At 44.0% G+C, this 12,759-nt stretch overlaps 1 pseudogene; it reads left to right on the top strand.

Annotated features, from left to right (window-relative positions):
- LOC122700839 overlaps window positions 1-3,309 on the top strand; it is a 39,868-nt pseudogene extending 36,559 nt beyond the window's left edge.
- The last annotated feature ends 9,450 nt before the right edge of the window (window positions 3,310-12,759 follow it).

Raw genomic sequence — 12,759 nt, 5'->3', positions numbered from 1 at the left:
ACTCTGCAGCAAGGGCTCAAGGAAAGTTTAGATCACTCTTGAATTCTTTCATCCATTCCCCACCTATATATCAAGCACCTTCTATTTGTACTCTCAAGCACCAAGGTGATGGTCAGTTGGGAGGGTCATTGGTCATGGAGGCTACAGTTAGCTTAACTACACTGTAGTCCATCTCCTTGTTCTGTTGGAGCCGGGCTTCTGACCTTGAAGGTGACTGGTCTGAGTCCCAAGTCCCTGTAGTTTGACTGATGGAGCTGTAACGGCCACTGAATGAGCTATTCTAGGTGTGTCTCCTTAAGCTAAAAGTTGTCCTACCATTTGAGGTGATGGCCATGACCCTGCATTTGTGAATGTATATGGTGGAATGAAAGGGTGAAAACTAAAGAATAATGGACTTCAAATTATCTTCCTTTAATCCATTCTCTTTCTATGTTGATGAGATATCTCTGAGACAGAGTAGAAGGGATTTATGCTCAATTAGAAAACATTTGGGATTACAGAGGAGTGTGATGAATAGAAAGTAGCCAGCCTTTAAAATTATATATTGATAGATCTGAAGTGGAACACTGAAACCACGGGGGTCAAGAGAAGGAATTACAGCTGTCTGTTCCCAGGGCAAGAAATAGAGAAATTAAAAATGGACTGAAAGTTGGGCTGTATTTGGATTGAATCCCAGCCCTGCCACTTACTAATTACATGGCCTCTGCTCCATTACTTAACCTTAGCAACTCAGCTTTTTCTTCAGTTCCATGAGGGCAATTCTACATACATTGCAAAGTTGTTGAAACATATAGCACTTGCCATCCAGTGATTGCTCAGAAAAGGATGGTTATTGTACAACATACCCTCACGCTTGTCTGCTCGATTCCCACCCCACCTTCCCCATCAGTACACGTTTGTGCTTTCATTTTCTGGTAGACAAGAAGTAGATATCTTCTTGTCTAATCTCCTCTGTTTGCCCGTAAGTGTTGCGAGGCTGGGGTTATGTCTTTTAAAGTAGTTCTGGAAACTCTCAGCAAATTTATAAATTGGAATGTCTAACTCTTAGCCTTTTGCATTCTGCTAAGCACATGTGTTTGCTTGGCTAATGTTAATCTTCTGGAAAATCATCATCATGCCTTTGGTGATGAGCCAAGAAGCCAAGTACTGGATACAAGCCTTTGAAATGAGGAAAGAATAAAGGTCAGATGCTGAGGATGTTGATCCGGAGCTAAATCCTGTCCATAAATGGCCTCTGTAAACACGTTTGGCTGGTGGTCACTGACCTCTTCAGGTTTTGATCCAGTGAGACTGTTTCCTGATCATTAGTTCATCAGACTGTGTATTCCTAGTTAGAGAAATCATACAAAAACCATATTTATTTACTGTATAGAACAAGTCCTTAATTAATACCTAAATATCTATGCTCAAATTAGTAAAGACATTGTGACCTCAGCCAGTTTCATTTAAAAAGAAAAAGTTTATACCCATTTAATAATACTTAAGCTTGTTATTTATAAGATTATGATTTGCGAGTGTAAGTTGTATTTGGTGAGGTCTGGCATTTTCCACTGAGGGCCAGAACTACTGTGCCTAAAAACTTGTTTGTGCAGAATGAGTTGAGGGACACATCATCTTCCTCTTGAACAAAAATACCTGCTGTTCCTCTAAGTCTGCACTAGTCTGCCTCGAGGCCTCAAATGATTAACCTTAAAAAAAAAAAAAAAAAACCTGAAAACCAACCAGCACTTTTAAAAAAGCAATTACTTTGCCATTAAAAAAATGAAATAATGCCATGTACAGCAACGTGGATGGCCCTAGGGATTGCCATACTGAGTGAATTAAGTCAGGTAGAGGAGAACTATTGGATGACATTCTTTATATGGGGAATCTAAAAAGAAATGATACAAATGAACTTACAAAACAGAAACAGACTCACAGACTTAGAAAAGGAACTTACGGTCGCTGGGGGGAAGGATGGGGGGAGGGATAGTTGGGGAGTTTGGGATGGACATGAACAGACTGATGTATTTAGAATGGATAACCAGCAAGGCCCTACTGTATAGTGCATGGAACTCTGCTCAGAGTTACATGCAGCCTGGATGGGGGTGAAGTGTGGGGGAGAATGGATACTTGTATGTGTATGGCAGAGTCCCTCTGCTGTTCACTTGAACTATCATGACAGGCTGCACTCCAATACAAAATAATGAAAATATACAGAAGATTCACATCTTCAAGGAAATTGCAATTATGATTTAAAGCATTTTTTGGTAAAAAGTTTCCATTCTTTTATTTGCAAGAGTTTCCCAGATGGCTCAGTGGTAAAGAATCCACCTGCAAATGCAGAAGATGCAGGAAACACAGGTTCGATCTTCCTGAGTCGGGAAGATCCCCTGGAGTAGGAAACGACAACCCACTCCAGGATCCTTCCCTGGAAAATCCCATGGACGGAGGAGCCCGGCTACAGCAGCGGGGTCTCAAAGAGTCTGACACGACTCAGCACACTCTCAACTCAACAATACTCAAACACAACTGAAACTACCTCGGACCAAAAAAAAAAGGCAATTTGCTGGCTGATTTACGTGAACAGTGGGAAGGACAGCTGTTGTCTTGGAGCCTAAAAGCTGCCCTCATCTGTTCCTGTTTCTCTCAGAGTTGTCTGGGACAGCTTCTACCCTGTGCTCTGAAACTGGGGCCAATAGTCATGGGACTCTGATGAAATCAGCTTATCTCACACGGTTGGTAGGGCTGTGGGGTAAAAGCTTCTCACTGGAATAACTGAGTTAAGAGAAGTTTCCCAAAATAAGGCGAGTGATGCTATCATCACTAATAGCACAATATATACTCACCAGCCTCTTGTAAATCCCACGAATGATTGCTCTTTGTCAGCCGTTTGGAGAATGGTTAAGGCAGACAATGAGGCTAACAGAGAAAATGTATAGAGTAATTAGCTACTAGCTGATTTACCAACTTGAAAAACTATCAAAGGCCAAGGTGTCTGAAAAGAGAGTTGTTTTCTCTCCTAATTTTCTTTAATAACTGAATTCTATATGTTGATTAGCTAGAGATTTGAAGGTCTGTGTTAATTTAGGGAAATTGATTTAAAATCATTGGAAAGTTATTCTTATCATAAACTGCAAGTTTCTGCAATTTCAGGGAGTAGAATGTGCCTCATTTTAGCAAAATGCACTTTTTCAATCCTCCTGGTGTGTAGTTCATGTGCTGTCTCCGCGTCTGTCCCGCGCGCAGGAGAAACGCCTAGCAGGGTCCCCGCGGCGGTCGTCTGCTGCGGCCTCCTCACTGGATGCTCTTGACGAGAGCTTCTTTTAAAAAACTCATTACGGGTTTCCTTTTGGCAGTGCTGGGTCTTCGCTGTTGCTCGGGCTTCTCTCTAGTTGCGAGGAGCTGGGCCCTCTCTCGTCGCGTGCACAGGTCTCTCACTGCAGCGGCCTCTCACCGCGGAGCGCGGCCTCGAGGGTGCTTGGCTCGGTAGTTCTAACTCCAGGGTCCTGGAACACAGGCTTCGCTGCTGCGGTGCGCCGGCTTAGCTGCTCCATGGCATGTGAGATCTTCCCGGACTGGGGATCGACCCTGTGTCTCCTGCATTGGCGGGCGGGTTCCTGAGCCACAACGGAAGCCCCACTGACGAGCTGTTACTTCTCTCTGCCTTAGTTTTCTCTGTTGGAAACAACCATCTCTATAGTACGTTTTTAGCAAGATTGTGCTAAGGGTCTGAGATAAAGAAATTCTCCTTCTTGGTTCATCGGAAAGCTGGGTATTTGTTTGTTCTTGCTGTTTCGAAAAAATCTTAGCACTTGCTTGTCCCACCTTCCAAAAGAGGTGAGGAATGAGGAATTGAGGAATTATTCTACAGAAGGAGGAATTGCTCTACAGAAATGAGGATCTGTTATTCTTTCCATCAGCTAGCTTAAGGCAGGACAAGACACTGCTTCAAAAAAAAAGGTCATGAACCTGCCTGTTCTTGCAGAGACCTGCCTGGAGGAAGCCAGCTTTGGCTTAAGTAGGAGGACTGACATCACCAGGTGATCAGAGCACTGAAACTAAGTCGGTGCCTAAATGTTACCATGCTTCAGAGTACACTGAAATGGCTACTGCTTAATAGAGAAGTTTGTGTGTGACAAACAGGAAAATACGTGGAGAAAGAGTACCTTCCCTCTTGATCCACCCTTTCTGCAGTATTTGTGGTGTGAAGTGGTGAACTGGGTGCAAGGATGCATGAGACACAGGATTTTGCCTTAAGATTGCCATTTGGTTGAGAAGACAAGAGATACATTTATAAAAACAAAATAGGGTAAATTAAAAATGAAGGAGATGTACCAAGACTGCACTTGACTGAGAGAGACTTCAGTGGCTCAGATGTGTAGGGAGGAGGAGAAAGTCGTCACCGTGAGTTGGTCCATAATTGCTCATGTTCAGTACATCCTTTTGGTGATGAAATAATTGGCCTTCTTCACTTGCCAGTTAGGTACAACATTGATGGGAATAATTAATTTTAGGATATGAATAATAAAATTTGCTTTTTATTGAGTGTCTTTTAGATGTTAGATGCTTTGCATATATTAACTCTAATCGTATGGATAGCTTCATCTTTCATTGGTGGGGCAGAGGGGCAACAGAAAACATTACTGTCATTCAAAGCTGTAGGTAGAGTCATGATCATCATTATGAATTAACATAATCATTATCATCATCCTCAAGATGAAATATTATTACAAAGACATTGACAAGTTAGGGAGACAGTAAAAAAGACAAATATGTCGAGTATGGACTGTGTGATAAAATGTGAAAAGTCACTGCAGGCTGCCAGAGTTCTGGAAGGTGTTATAAAGGGAGGGAGAGATAATCTGGGCCTGATAGGCTTTGGATAAGCAGGAAAATCTTCCTAGGCAAGAGAGACAAAACTGTGGCAATAAGAAAGGCTATGTACATGGAGGAAAAATAAGTGGTGGCCAGTTTGGTTGGAGTTGAGGGTTCTTTATAATGGCCTGGAAGACCCTATTGTCTGCCTTCCATTATCTCTCTGACCTCATTTCATTTCAGTCTCCAACTCATTCATTCCCATGGCAGCCACATTTATCTTCTTCTCATCCTAAAGATCTTTGCAGTTGCTCTTCAATTACAAATATTCTTCTCGTAGTTATTTATTCTGTGTATTCTTCTAGACAGTACTCCAACATTCTTGTCAAGTCTTTCCTCAGATGTTGCATACTTGATGAGACCTGCCCTGATCACTCATTTACAACTAGAGACTTCTTTGACACGCCCCATCTTTTTTCCCTAACCCTCCCTTGCGCTGATTACTTTCTAATATACTACATAATTTACTTATTTTGTGTGTTTGGTTATTGTCTTTCTCTTCCTACTTGACAAAATTCCATGGAAGTAGGATGCTTTCCATTTCAGTACCTAGAACAGTGTTTGGGACATTGTGATTAATTAGTATATGTTATTGTTCATTTACATTGTTCTAGTTGCTGAGTTGTATCCAATTCTTTGTGACCCCATGGACTGTAGCCCACCAGGCTCCTCTGTCCATGGGATTTCCCAGGCAAGAACACTGGAGCGGGTTTCCATTCCTTCTTTAGGGGATCTTCCTGGCCCAGGGATTGAACCCACATCTCCTGAATTGGCAGGCAGATTCTTTACCACTGAGCCACTTGGGAAGCCCTGGTGTAGATTACTAGTGGGATTTAAGACTAGAAAAGTACACTGATGTGAGATGGTGAGTTACAGGAAGACCAGGCAGAGGAGACCAGCAAAGTGTTTGAGAGAGGGAATGACATGCATGGAGAGAAGTTTAAGGAAAGTAATCTGATAATGGTAAAGATTTTTTCAGGGAAAGAGTAGTGGCAATAGTTTAGAAGTTTATTAATCTGGGCTTATACAAGAGTATTGGAAAGAAAGGACTGGATTTATTTTTAAAAAGGGCATTTAAAAAGGAAGATCAGTTACATGTAGCACCTGATGAGACATTAATGTTAAGGATGCAGAGATGAGCCAGGGCCATGAAAGGTTCTGATTCCTCCCTCCACTGTCTTCCCTTTTCTGCCTGTTCTGTGCCATGGAATATAGACCCCTGTACTGTCTTAGATGTCACTGCTGGTTAGTCCTTAGGTGGTGTCCAACTCTTTGTGACTCCGTGGACTGTGGCCCACCAGGCTCCTCTGTCCATGGGATTTGTCAGGCAAAAATGCTGGAGTGGGTTGCCATTTCCTTCTCCAGGGAATCTTCCTGACCCAGGGATCAAACACCCAGGTCTCCTGTATTGGCAAGCGGATTCTTTACCACTGAGCCACCTGGGAAGCCCCATGAACTGTCTTACAAGAGCAATAAAGAGACAACCCTGAAGACCTTTAGAATACACAGGTTTAGGCAGTTCAGGCCTGCTGAGTTAACCTTTTACTGTTAACTCGGGGGAAGGGAGAAGACTAGAGTTCTGATTTGGCAGCTTGAAGTTTGAGATGCTTCTTTGATGTCCAAAAGGAAATGTCAGAGGTTAGAGGCACGGCTGAGGGAGTTTTTAGTAATCATGAGGCTGGAAGAGATTATCCAATGAGAGACTATAGGTTAAAAGGAGAAGAGAGCCAAGGACAGACATAAGCCTCTCCTTTATTTAAAACACTTTAAAACACTTAGAGTAGGAGAATATGCCAGCAAAGAGGATAGAAGGGAAATTAGATTACATCAGGCTTCCCTGGCTGGTTCAGATGGTAAAGAATCTTCCTGCAATGCAGGAGACCAAGGTTTGATCCCTTGGTCTGGAATATCCCCTGGAGAAGGGAATGATTACCCACTCCAGGGTTCTTGCCTGGGAAATCCCATGAACAGAGGGACCTGGTAGGCTATAGTCCATGAGATCATTAAAAGTCAGACACGACTGAGCAACTAACACATAGTCACATAAGCCATGAGCAGAAATTGAAGATAAAGGAAGTCAACTGCATTACATGTTAATGAAATTTTTGAAGGTGAACAACAGAAGATCATGGTTGTTGTAGAGGGAATTGATCTACTGAAGAGGCAGACATTGATGACGCAAAAGTGAAAAAAGGAAATTATAGGCGCGGGGCCCTAGGAACGGTCAGAAGGGATGGAGCTGTGCAATGCTTACACTGATCAGGAGAGAGAGCAGCTAACAGAGTTCACAGCTCGCAGCTTTAAGCATTTGGTGGGGAGAAATGGAAGGGCTTGCTGCCAAATTACTTGTAATCTCCCAGTGAAATAAATTCATTTTGAATTTGCATATTTTTTTCTTTCTTTGGATCAGCATAACTTTCTCAATCTAAGGAGAATGGTGAGGAAAGAGAAGAATGGTTGATAAACAACTAGAGGAATTCATCAACTCAGGATCTTGATGATGGGCAGGATCTATTGGGTTGAATGTAATAAACAAAGTGAACTGGAAAAACAAGAAGGTATAGTTTTAAAGGAGTTGCATTTATCATTTCAGTTGGGAAGTAACTGCATTTTAAAACAAGGCCCCACGATGTAGCCATGGAAATGAGTACATGACCTAAAAGTTGAGGAGAGGTCTGTAGGGAAAAGGAGGTGATGAAATCTAATGAGCAAAAATTTGAGATAAATTACCTTTGTTTCTGGAGAAGGCAATGGCACCCCACTCCAGTACTCTTGCCTGGAAAATCCCATGGAAGGAGGAGCCTGGTAGGCTGCAGTCCGTGGGGTCGCTAAGAGTCAGACACGACTGAGCAACCTCGCTTTCACTTTTCACTTTCCTGCATTGGAGAAGGAAATGGCAACCCACTCCAGTGTTCTTACCTGGAGAGTCCCAGGGACGGGGGAGCCTGGTGGGCTGCCGTCTATGGGGTTGCACAGAGTCGGACACGACTGAAGCGACTTAGCAGCAGCAGCAGCAGCTTTATTTCACTCAGAGTGATGACAGGAGTTAGGGAGGAGATAAAAGCTAGAAGTTTTGAGTTAAAGGAAGTGAGCATGGCTTTTGGACATAACAGTGAAGAGAAGGGTAGGAGGCAGGGTTTAACATGACAGCAAGAGGCGTAATTGTCCAGAAGTGACGGTGGAGATCACAAGGATCCCAGCGTCATCCTGGGATCTTGATGTAGTTGAAACATAGAAAAATGATTGAGTAAGTTCAGAAAATCCATTTTCCCTGGGGAGAGTGCAATTTCAGTAAATAAAAAGCATTTTAAAAACCCTGAGTGCAGCATATGAAGATGCAATCTTGGAATGGGAGATCCCAAAGGAGGACTGAGGGGTGAGTTTAGCAGTGGGAATTTTTACAATAGAAAAGAATCAGATAAAGAGGGAAGTACCGACAGAGGGTGAGAGGGTTGGATGGCATCACTGACTCGTGGACACGAGTCTGAGCAAGCTCCAGGAGTTGGTGACAGACAGGGAGGCCTGCAGAGAATGTAGGAGACAGAGAACCAGATTGGCAGTGACAAAAGCAAGCAACAACAAAAACCAGACTGGAGGTCTACGGACATTTTTGACTCTCCTGTGGCCAGGAATTATCCCAGTGAACACGAAGCACAGTCATTCAGAGAGGAACCCATTCAGGACGAGCCCAGGGAGAAATGCCTCTTTATAATTCTCTTTATGGGTCTTTCTAAAATGTCAGTTTGATTCGAGGATCTCCTTCACTTAAAACCTTTCAGTCCCTCTCCACTCAGGATGAGGCCCTGGCTACTGATCCTTGAACGTACAGAAGGAGAAAGAAGGAACGATTTGCAGAGGAAGATGTTGAGAAATCAGAAGGAAAGCTGGAGACGTGCAGGTTGAGTTCTAGGGAGATGGAGAATAGATGAGGAAAAGAAGCAAGCTTGTATAAGTATAGAAACATATTTTGGGGGAAAATAAACGAACTGTATGACTTTTCTATTCTCAGGATATCAGCAAGAAATCCAAGAAGCTAAATCAGCATTTTGTTGCTCCCAGGCCTGCTCATTCTGGCTTTGTGCCTTTATTTTATTATTTATTTCCTGGTTTGCGGCTGGGCCGTGCGGGTCCTCGGTGCCTCGCAGGGGCTTTCTCTAGTTGCAGCGAGAGGGGCTGCTCTCCGCTGGGGCGCGCAGGCGTCTCCCTGCAGGGGCGCCTCTAGGGGGCGCTTCAGGGCTCTGGCGCTCGGGCTCAGGAGCGGCGGCGCCGGGCTTGGTTCCCCGCGGCACGTGGCACCTTCGTGGAGCAGGGATCAGACCCATGTCCTCTGCAGTGGCAGGCAGGTCCTCAACGCTGGCCCACCAGGGAAGTCTTTCTGTCTCTAAACCATGTCACAGCTAAGTGGAAGGGGAGAGAGAGTTAAGGAAACTCCGCCTGGTTTTTGGGTCAACTGGATTAATCTGAATTGGAGCAAGATGTTCTGATTGAAATTAGCCCTGACCGTAGACAGATCATTTAGCCTCTCTGAACTATAGATTTCTCCTTTGTAAAATGAGAAGAACAATATGTACTTCTAGGCTGCTCTGAAAATTAAATGAGGAAAGATGGCAAGACGCAGAGCATGGGGCTTGACAGCTCAGCCAGCGGCCGTTCTACCTTTCTCTCCAGACCTCTGAGCTTCCAGCATGGGTTTTGTGTTACTTCCATGATCACTGCCTCTAGTTTTCCTGACAGTTTCTCTTTCTACCTATTGAAGTTCAGTATAACCTTTGACTTGTTCATCTCTTTTCTTTAATGGTTCAGTTTGCTGTTTACTCTAATTACTAAATCTGTGATATTTACCTTGGTGTTTCAGTTTTCTCATGAGCACTTAGAACCTAGGATTACTCACTGCCTTCAGGAGATTTTACCTGAATGTCAATCTTCTGCCTGAAATTAAATGTCTCAGGGAATTAAGCTCCTCGTTTCTGTCACCACATGCAGCAATGCAGTCATCCCCATTTTGATACACGGGAGGATTGGCTCTCATATCCAGTCTGACTTCAGGTGGTGGACTGTTTCCTGAAGGATTACAATTTTGTTTTTCAAACGAGTTATACTCTTTCTTACCTCTAAGTCCTTCAGTGTTCCTGCACGAATTCATTCTCCCTCTGTCTAGTACAGGTAAGTCACTTCGGACTTCTGAGTCTCTTACGAAATAAGAGGTTGGTTGTTACTCTAGCTCAAACTGTATATGATTCTGTGAATAATTAGGGATAGTGCATCCTTTCCTGGAGGCCACACAGCGGTCAGTAGCAGACTTAGGAAGAGAACCCACACCTCCCAGCTCAGAGAGGAGGATGCTTTCCCACCAGCCCCACTTAACCACAGGGGAATAACGCCATTTGTTGCCACCTTTTCTCTTATTTTCTCATACAAAAATTGAGTCAGCTGGCCCATTCTTTTCAGTCGTCTTGCCAACATCCCAGAAATCTGGGAAAAGAAATGAAACATGGTCTGCAGGCTGCTGATATGGAATGACGGGTTCCAGGAAACTAAGACGGAGGTGGTCGAGAAAAATACACGACAAGAAAGAGAGGTAAACAAAGGAGGTTAGAAGTCTTCTTTGGAAAACAGGAGGGGTTGTCCAGCATAAAACCTGGAACTCCGAGGAACTTGCCCCTAATGAATTAGGATGTTGAAACAGAAGCCTCTCAGTAGTGTTGGCAAGGCTAACCTTTGCTGCCATAGCTCCTATTTACGGTACATACATGTTACATAGGTCATAGACAAGTGCAAGTTTGTGTCTTTAAACGGGGAGATTCCATGTGGTTTTGCTGTTCTTGGGGTGTGAATCTGATGACAGGATTGGAATGTTCTCACAAAACCCTGTGTTTGTATTAATCATCCTTGATATGACCAATGGAGAGGAAATTGCCCTTGGGAAATCCCAGGGAAGGCAGAATGAAGGAAGGAAGCAGCACTTGACTTGGGACTGGCAAACTGAGATCGGAGCTAATTCCCACAGAATGGTGGCTGTTGAAGACAGCGGGGCAAGCAGAGAAATGAAAAGCAGAAACCAGCTTTTACTTACAGCTTTCTATTTTGAAACCAACTCCTGTTTGGTTCTCTATCTCCTCCTTCTGGGATGAGCTATAACCTTTCATGGGTAAGCCCAGGCGTCTCACTGGGAGGAGGCTTTAGTTTTGCAGAGATGTGGTTGAACAAACGTCTCACTTGGAGGAGGTTTTCGTTTTGCAGAGACGTGGTTGAACAAACATCTCACTTGGAGGCGGTTTTAGCCTCGCAGAGATGTGGTTGAAATTTTGGGTCCTTCCTTTGCCCGGGGCACCGCCTATCCCCTCTAGCAGGGTCTTTGTGCTCACTGTGTTTCACATAGAGACATCCCCTGTCGGTTCTGTTCTTTCACCACTGGTCAGGGGCAAGGTTTGCCCTTCACGCCTCCATCCACACCCAAGATGTCCAAACGCCGTTCCTCATGTCAAGGGACTAGGAGGTTTCCAGGTTTTGAACTGTAGGTTGTCCTTAGGTGATGACAAGGAGTTATGCTAACTCTTGAGTCCTTTTGGTCACTGTCATCCCTTCTATTCTACTTTCTGGCATTTAAGACAAAAGGTGTTTCTATTTTCTGTGGATTTTTAAAAAATCTTTTTTTCAGAGTTTATTTGAACAAAAATCAGTGTGAATCGGGCAACACCAAACAGGAGTAGTTGGAATCCCTTCATCTACAGGGACCAGGGGAAAAACTGACCAAAGGTGCTCTTCTTCCCTCTGTGAGGAGTACATTTTTCTCCTTTCCCAGCCGTCCTTGCTGTGTCTTGGACCTGCTCTGGGCTGGCTGGCCTGCCTCTCCCCGGTTTCTCTCTTCTGTGCGAGAAAGCTGGAGCCGCAAGCTCAGACCTCAGTTTGTTCGCTTCTGTTCTGCTGCCCTGGAGGGGGAGCAAGAGTGAGCGAAAGGGAGAGGGGCACGCCTAGAAAGCAACCAAAGGGATACTCTGAGTTAGCCTTCTGTAACACTTCTGCGGATGATAAAGATGGAGCTAATGTCTGTTTCTTCTTAAACAGGACCCGGTGATGGGGGACAAGACTTTTCTCTGTTTTGGTTAGTTTGGTCTACTAGTGAGATTTCCTTTGCTATTAAGTGACAAAGAAAATTTGAATTAAGCCTTATTTAGCAAGAAATTGGGGCTTCCCAGGTGTCTCAGTGGTAAAGAATGGGCCTGTCAATGCAGGAGACACAGGAAACACAGATTCGATCCCTGGGTAGGAAGAGCCCCTGGAGAAGGAAATGGCAACCCAGTCCAGTGTTCTTGCCTGGAGAATCCCAGGGTCCGAGGAAACTGGCAGACTATAGTCCATGGGGTTGCAAAGAGTTGGACACGACTGAGCGCCTGAGAACAAGAAAGAGACATAAGATGGTATCCGGTGAGATGAAAGGATGAGAGCAATCCAGTTATGCTTAAGAAGGGCAGAAATTCAGCAGGGCCTTGAGAACAGCGAGCCCCAGGCTCAGCAATGCCTACAGAACTCTTTTCCTTTGTCCTCTAATTCCCTCTGTCTACAGATTGGCTTTCTCCATTTACTGAAACTTAAACATGACTTTATAGTTGGAAGAAAGAAACTGTACCGCCCTCCCCCTGCCCCCCACCCCACCGAGAAAGAGAAGGGAAAAAAAACACAATGTGAGTAGACCATCTCTTGACCAAAAATTAATTTTAGACCTTACAGAAACAAGTTTCAGAGTTTCTATTGGGGCTTTTTATAGAAAAGCAAGCGGCTACTGCTAATAAGTAGCTACTAATTTTGACAAGGAGTTTATTTTTCAGTACCAACAGGTTGGTTGGGTAAAACTGAAAGTGAATTGGAGATGAAAGAAAGGAATTAGAACTGATTTGCAAAACA

The sequence above is a fragment of the Cervus elaphus genome, chromosome 9, assembly GCF_910594005.1.
Source record: "Cervus elaphus chromosome 9, mCerEla1.1, whole genome shotgun sequence".
NCBI classification, from domain to species: Eukaryota; Metazoa; Chordata; class Mammalia; order Artiodactyla; family Cervidae; genus Cervus; species Cervus elaphus.
Note: the sequence above shows the minus strand (reverse complement) of the source record. Positions and strands in the feature narration are given on the sequence as shown.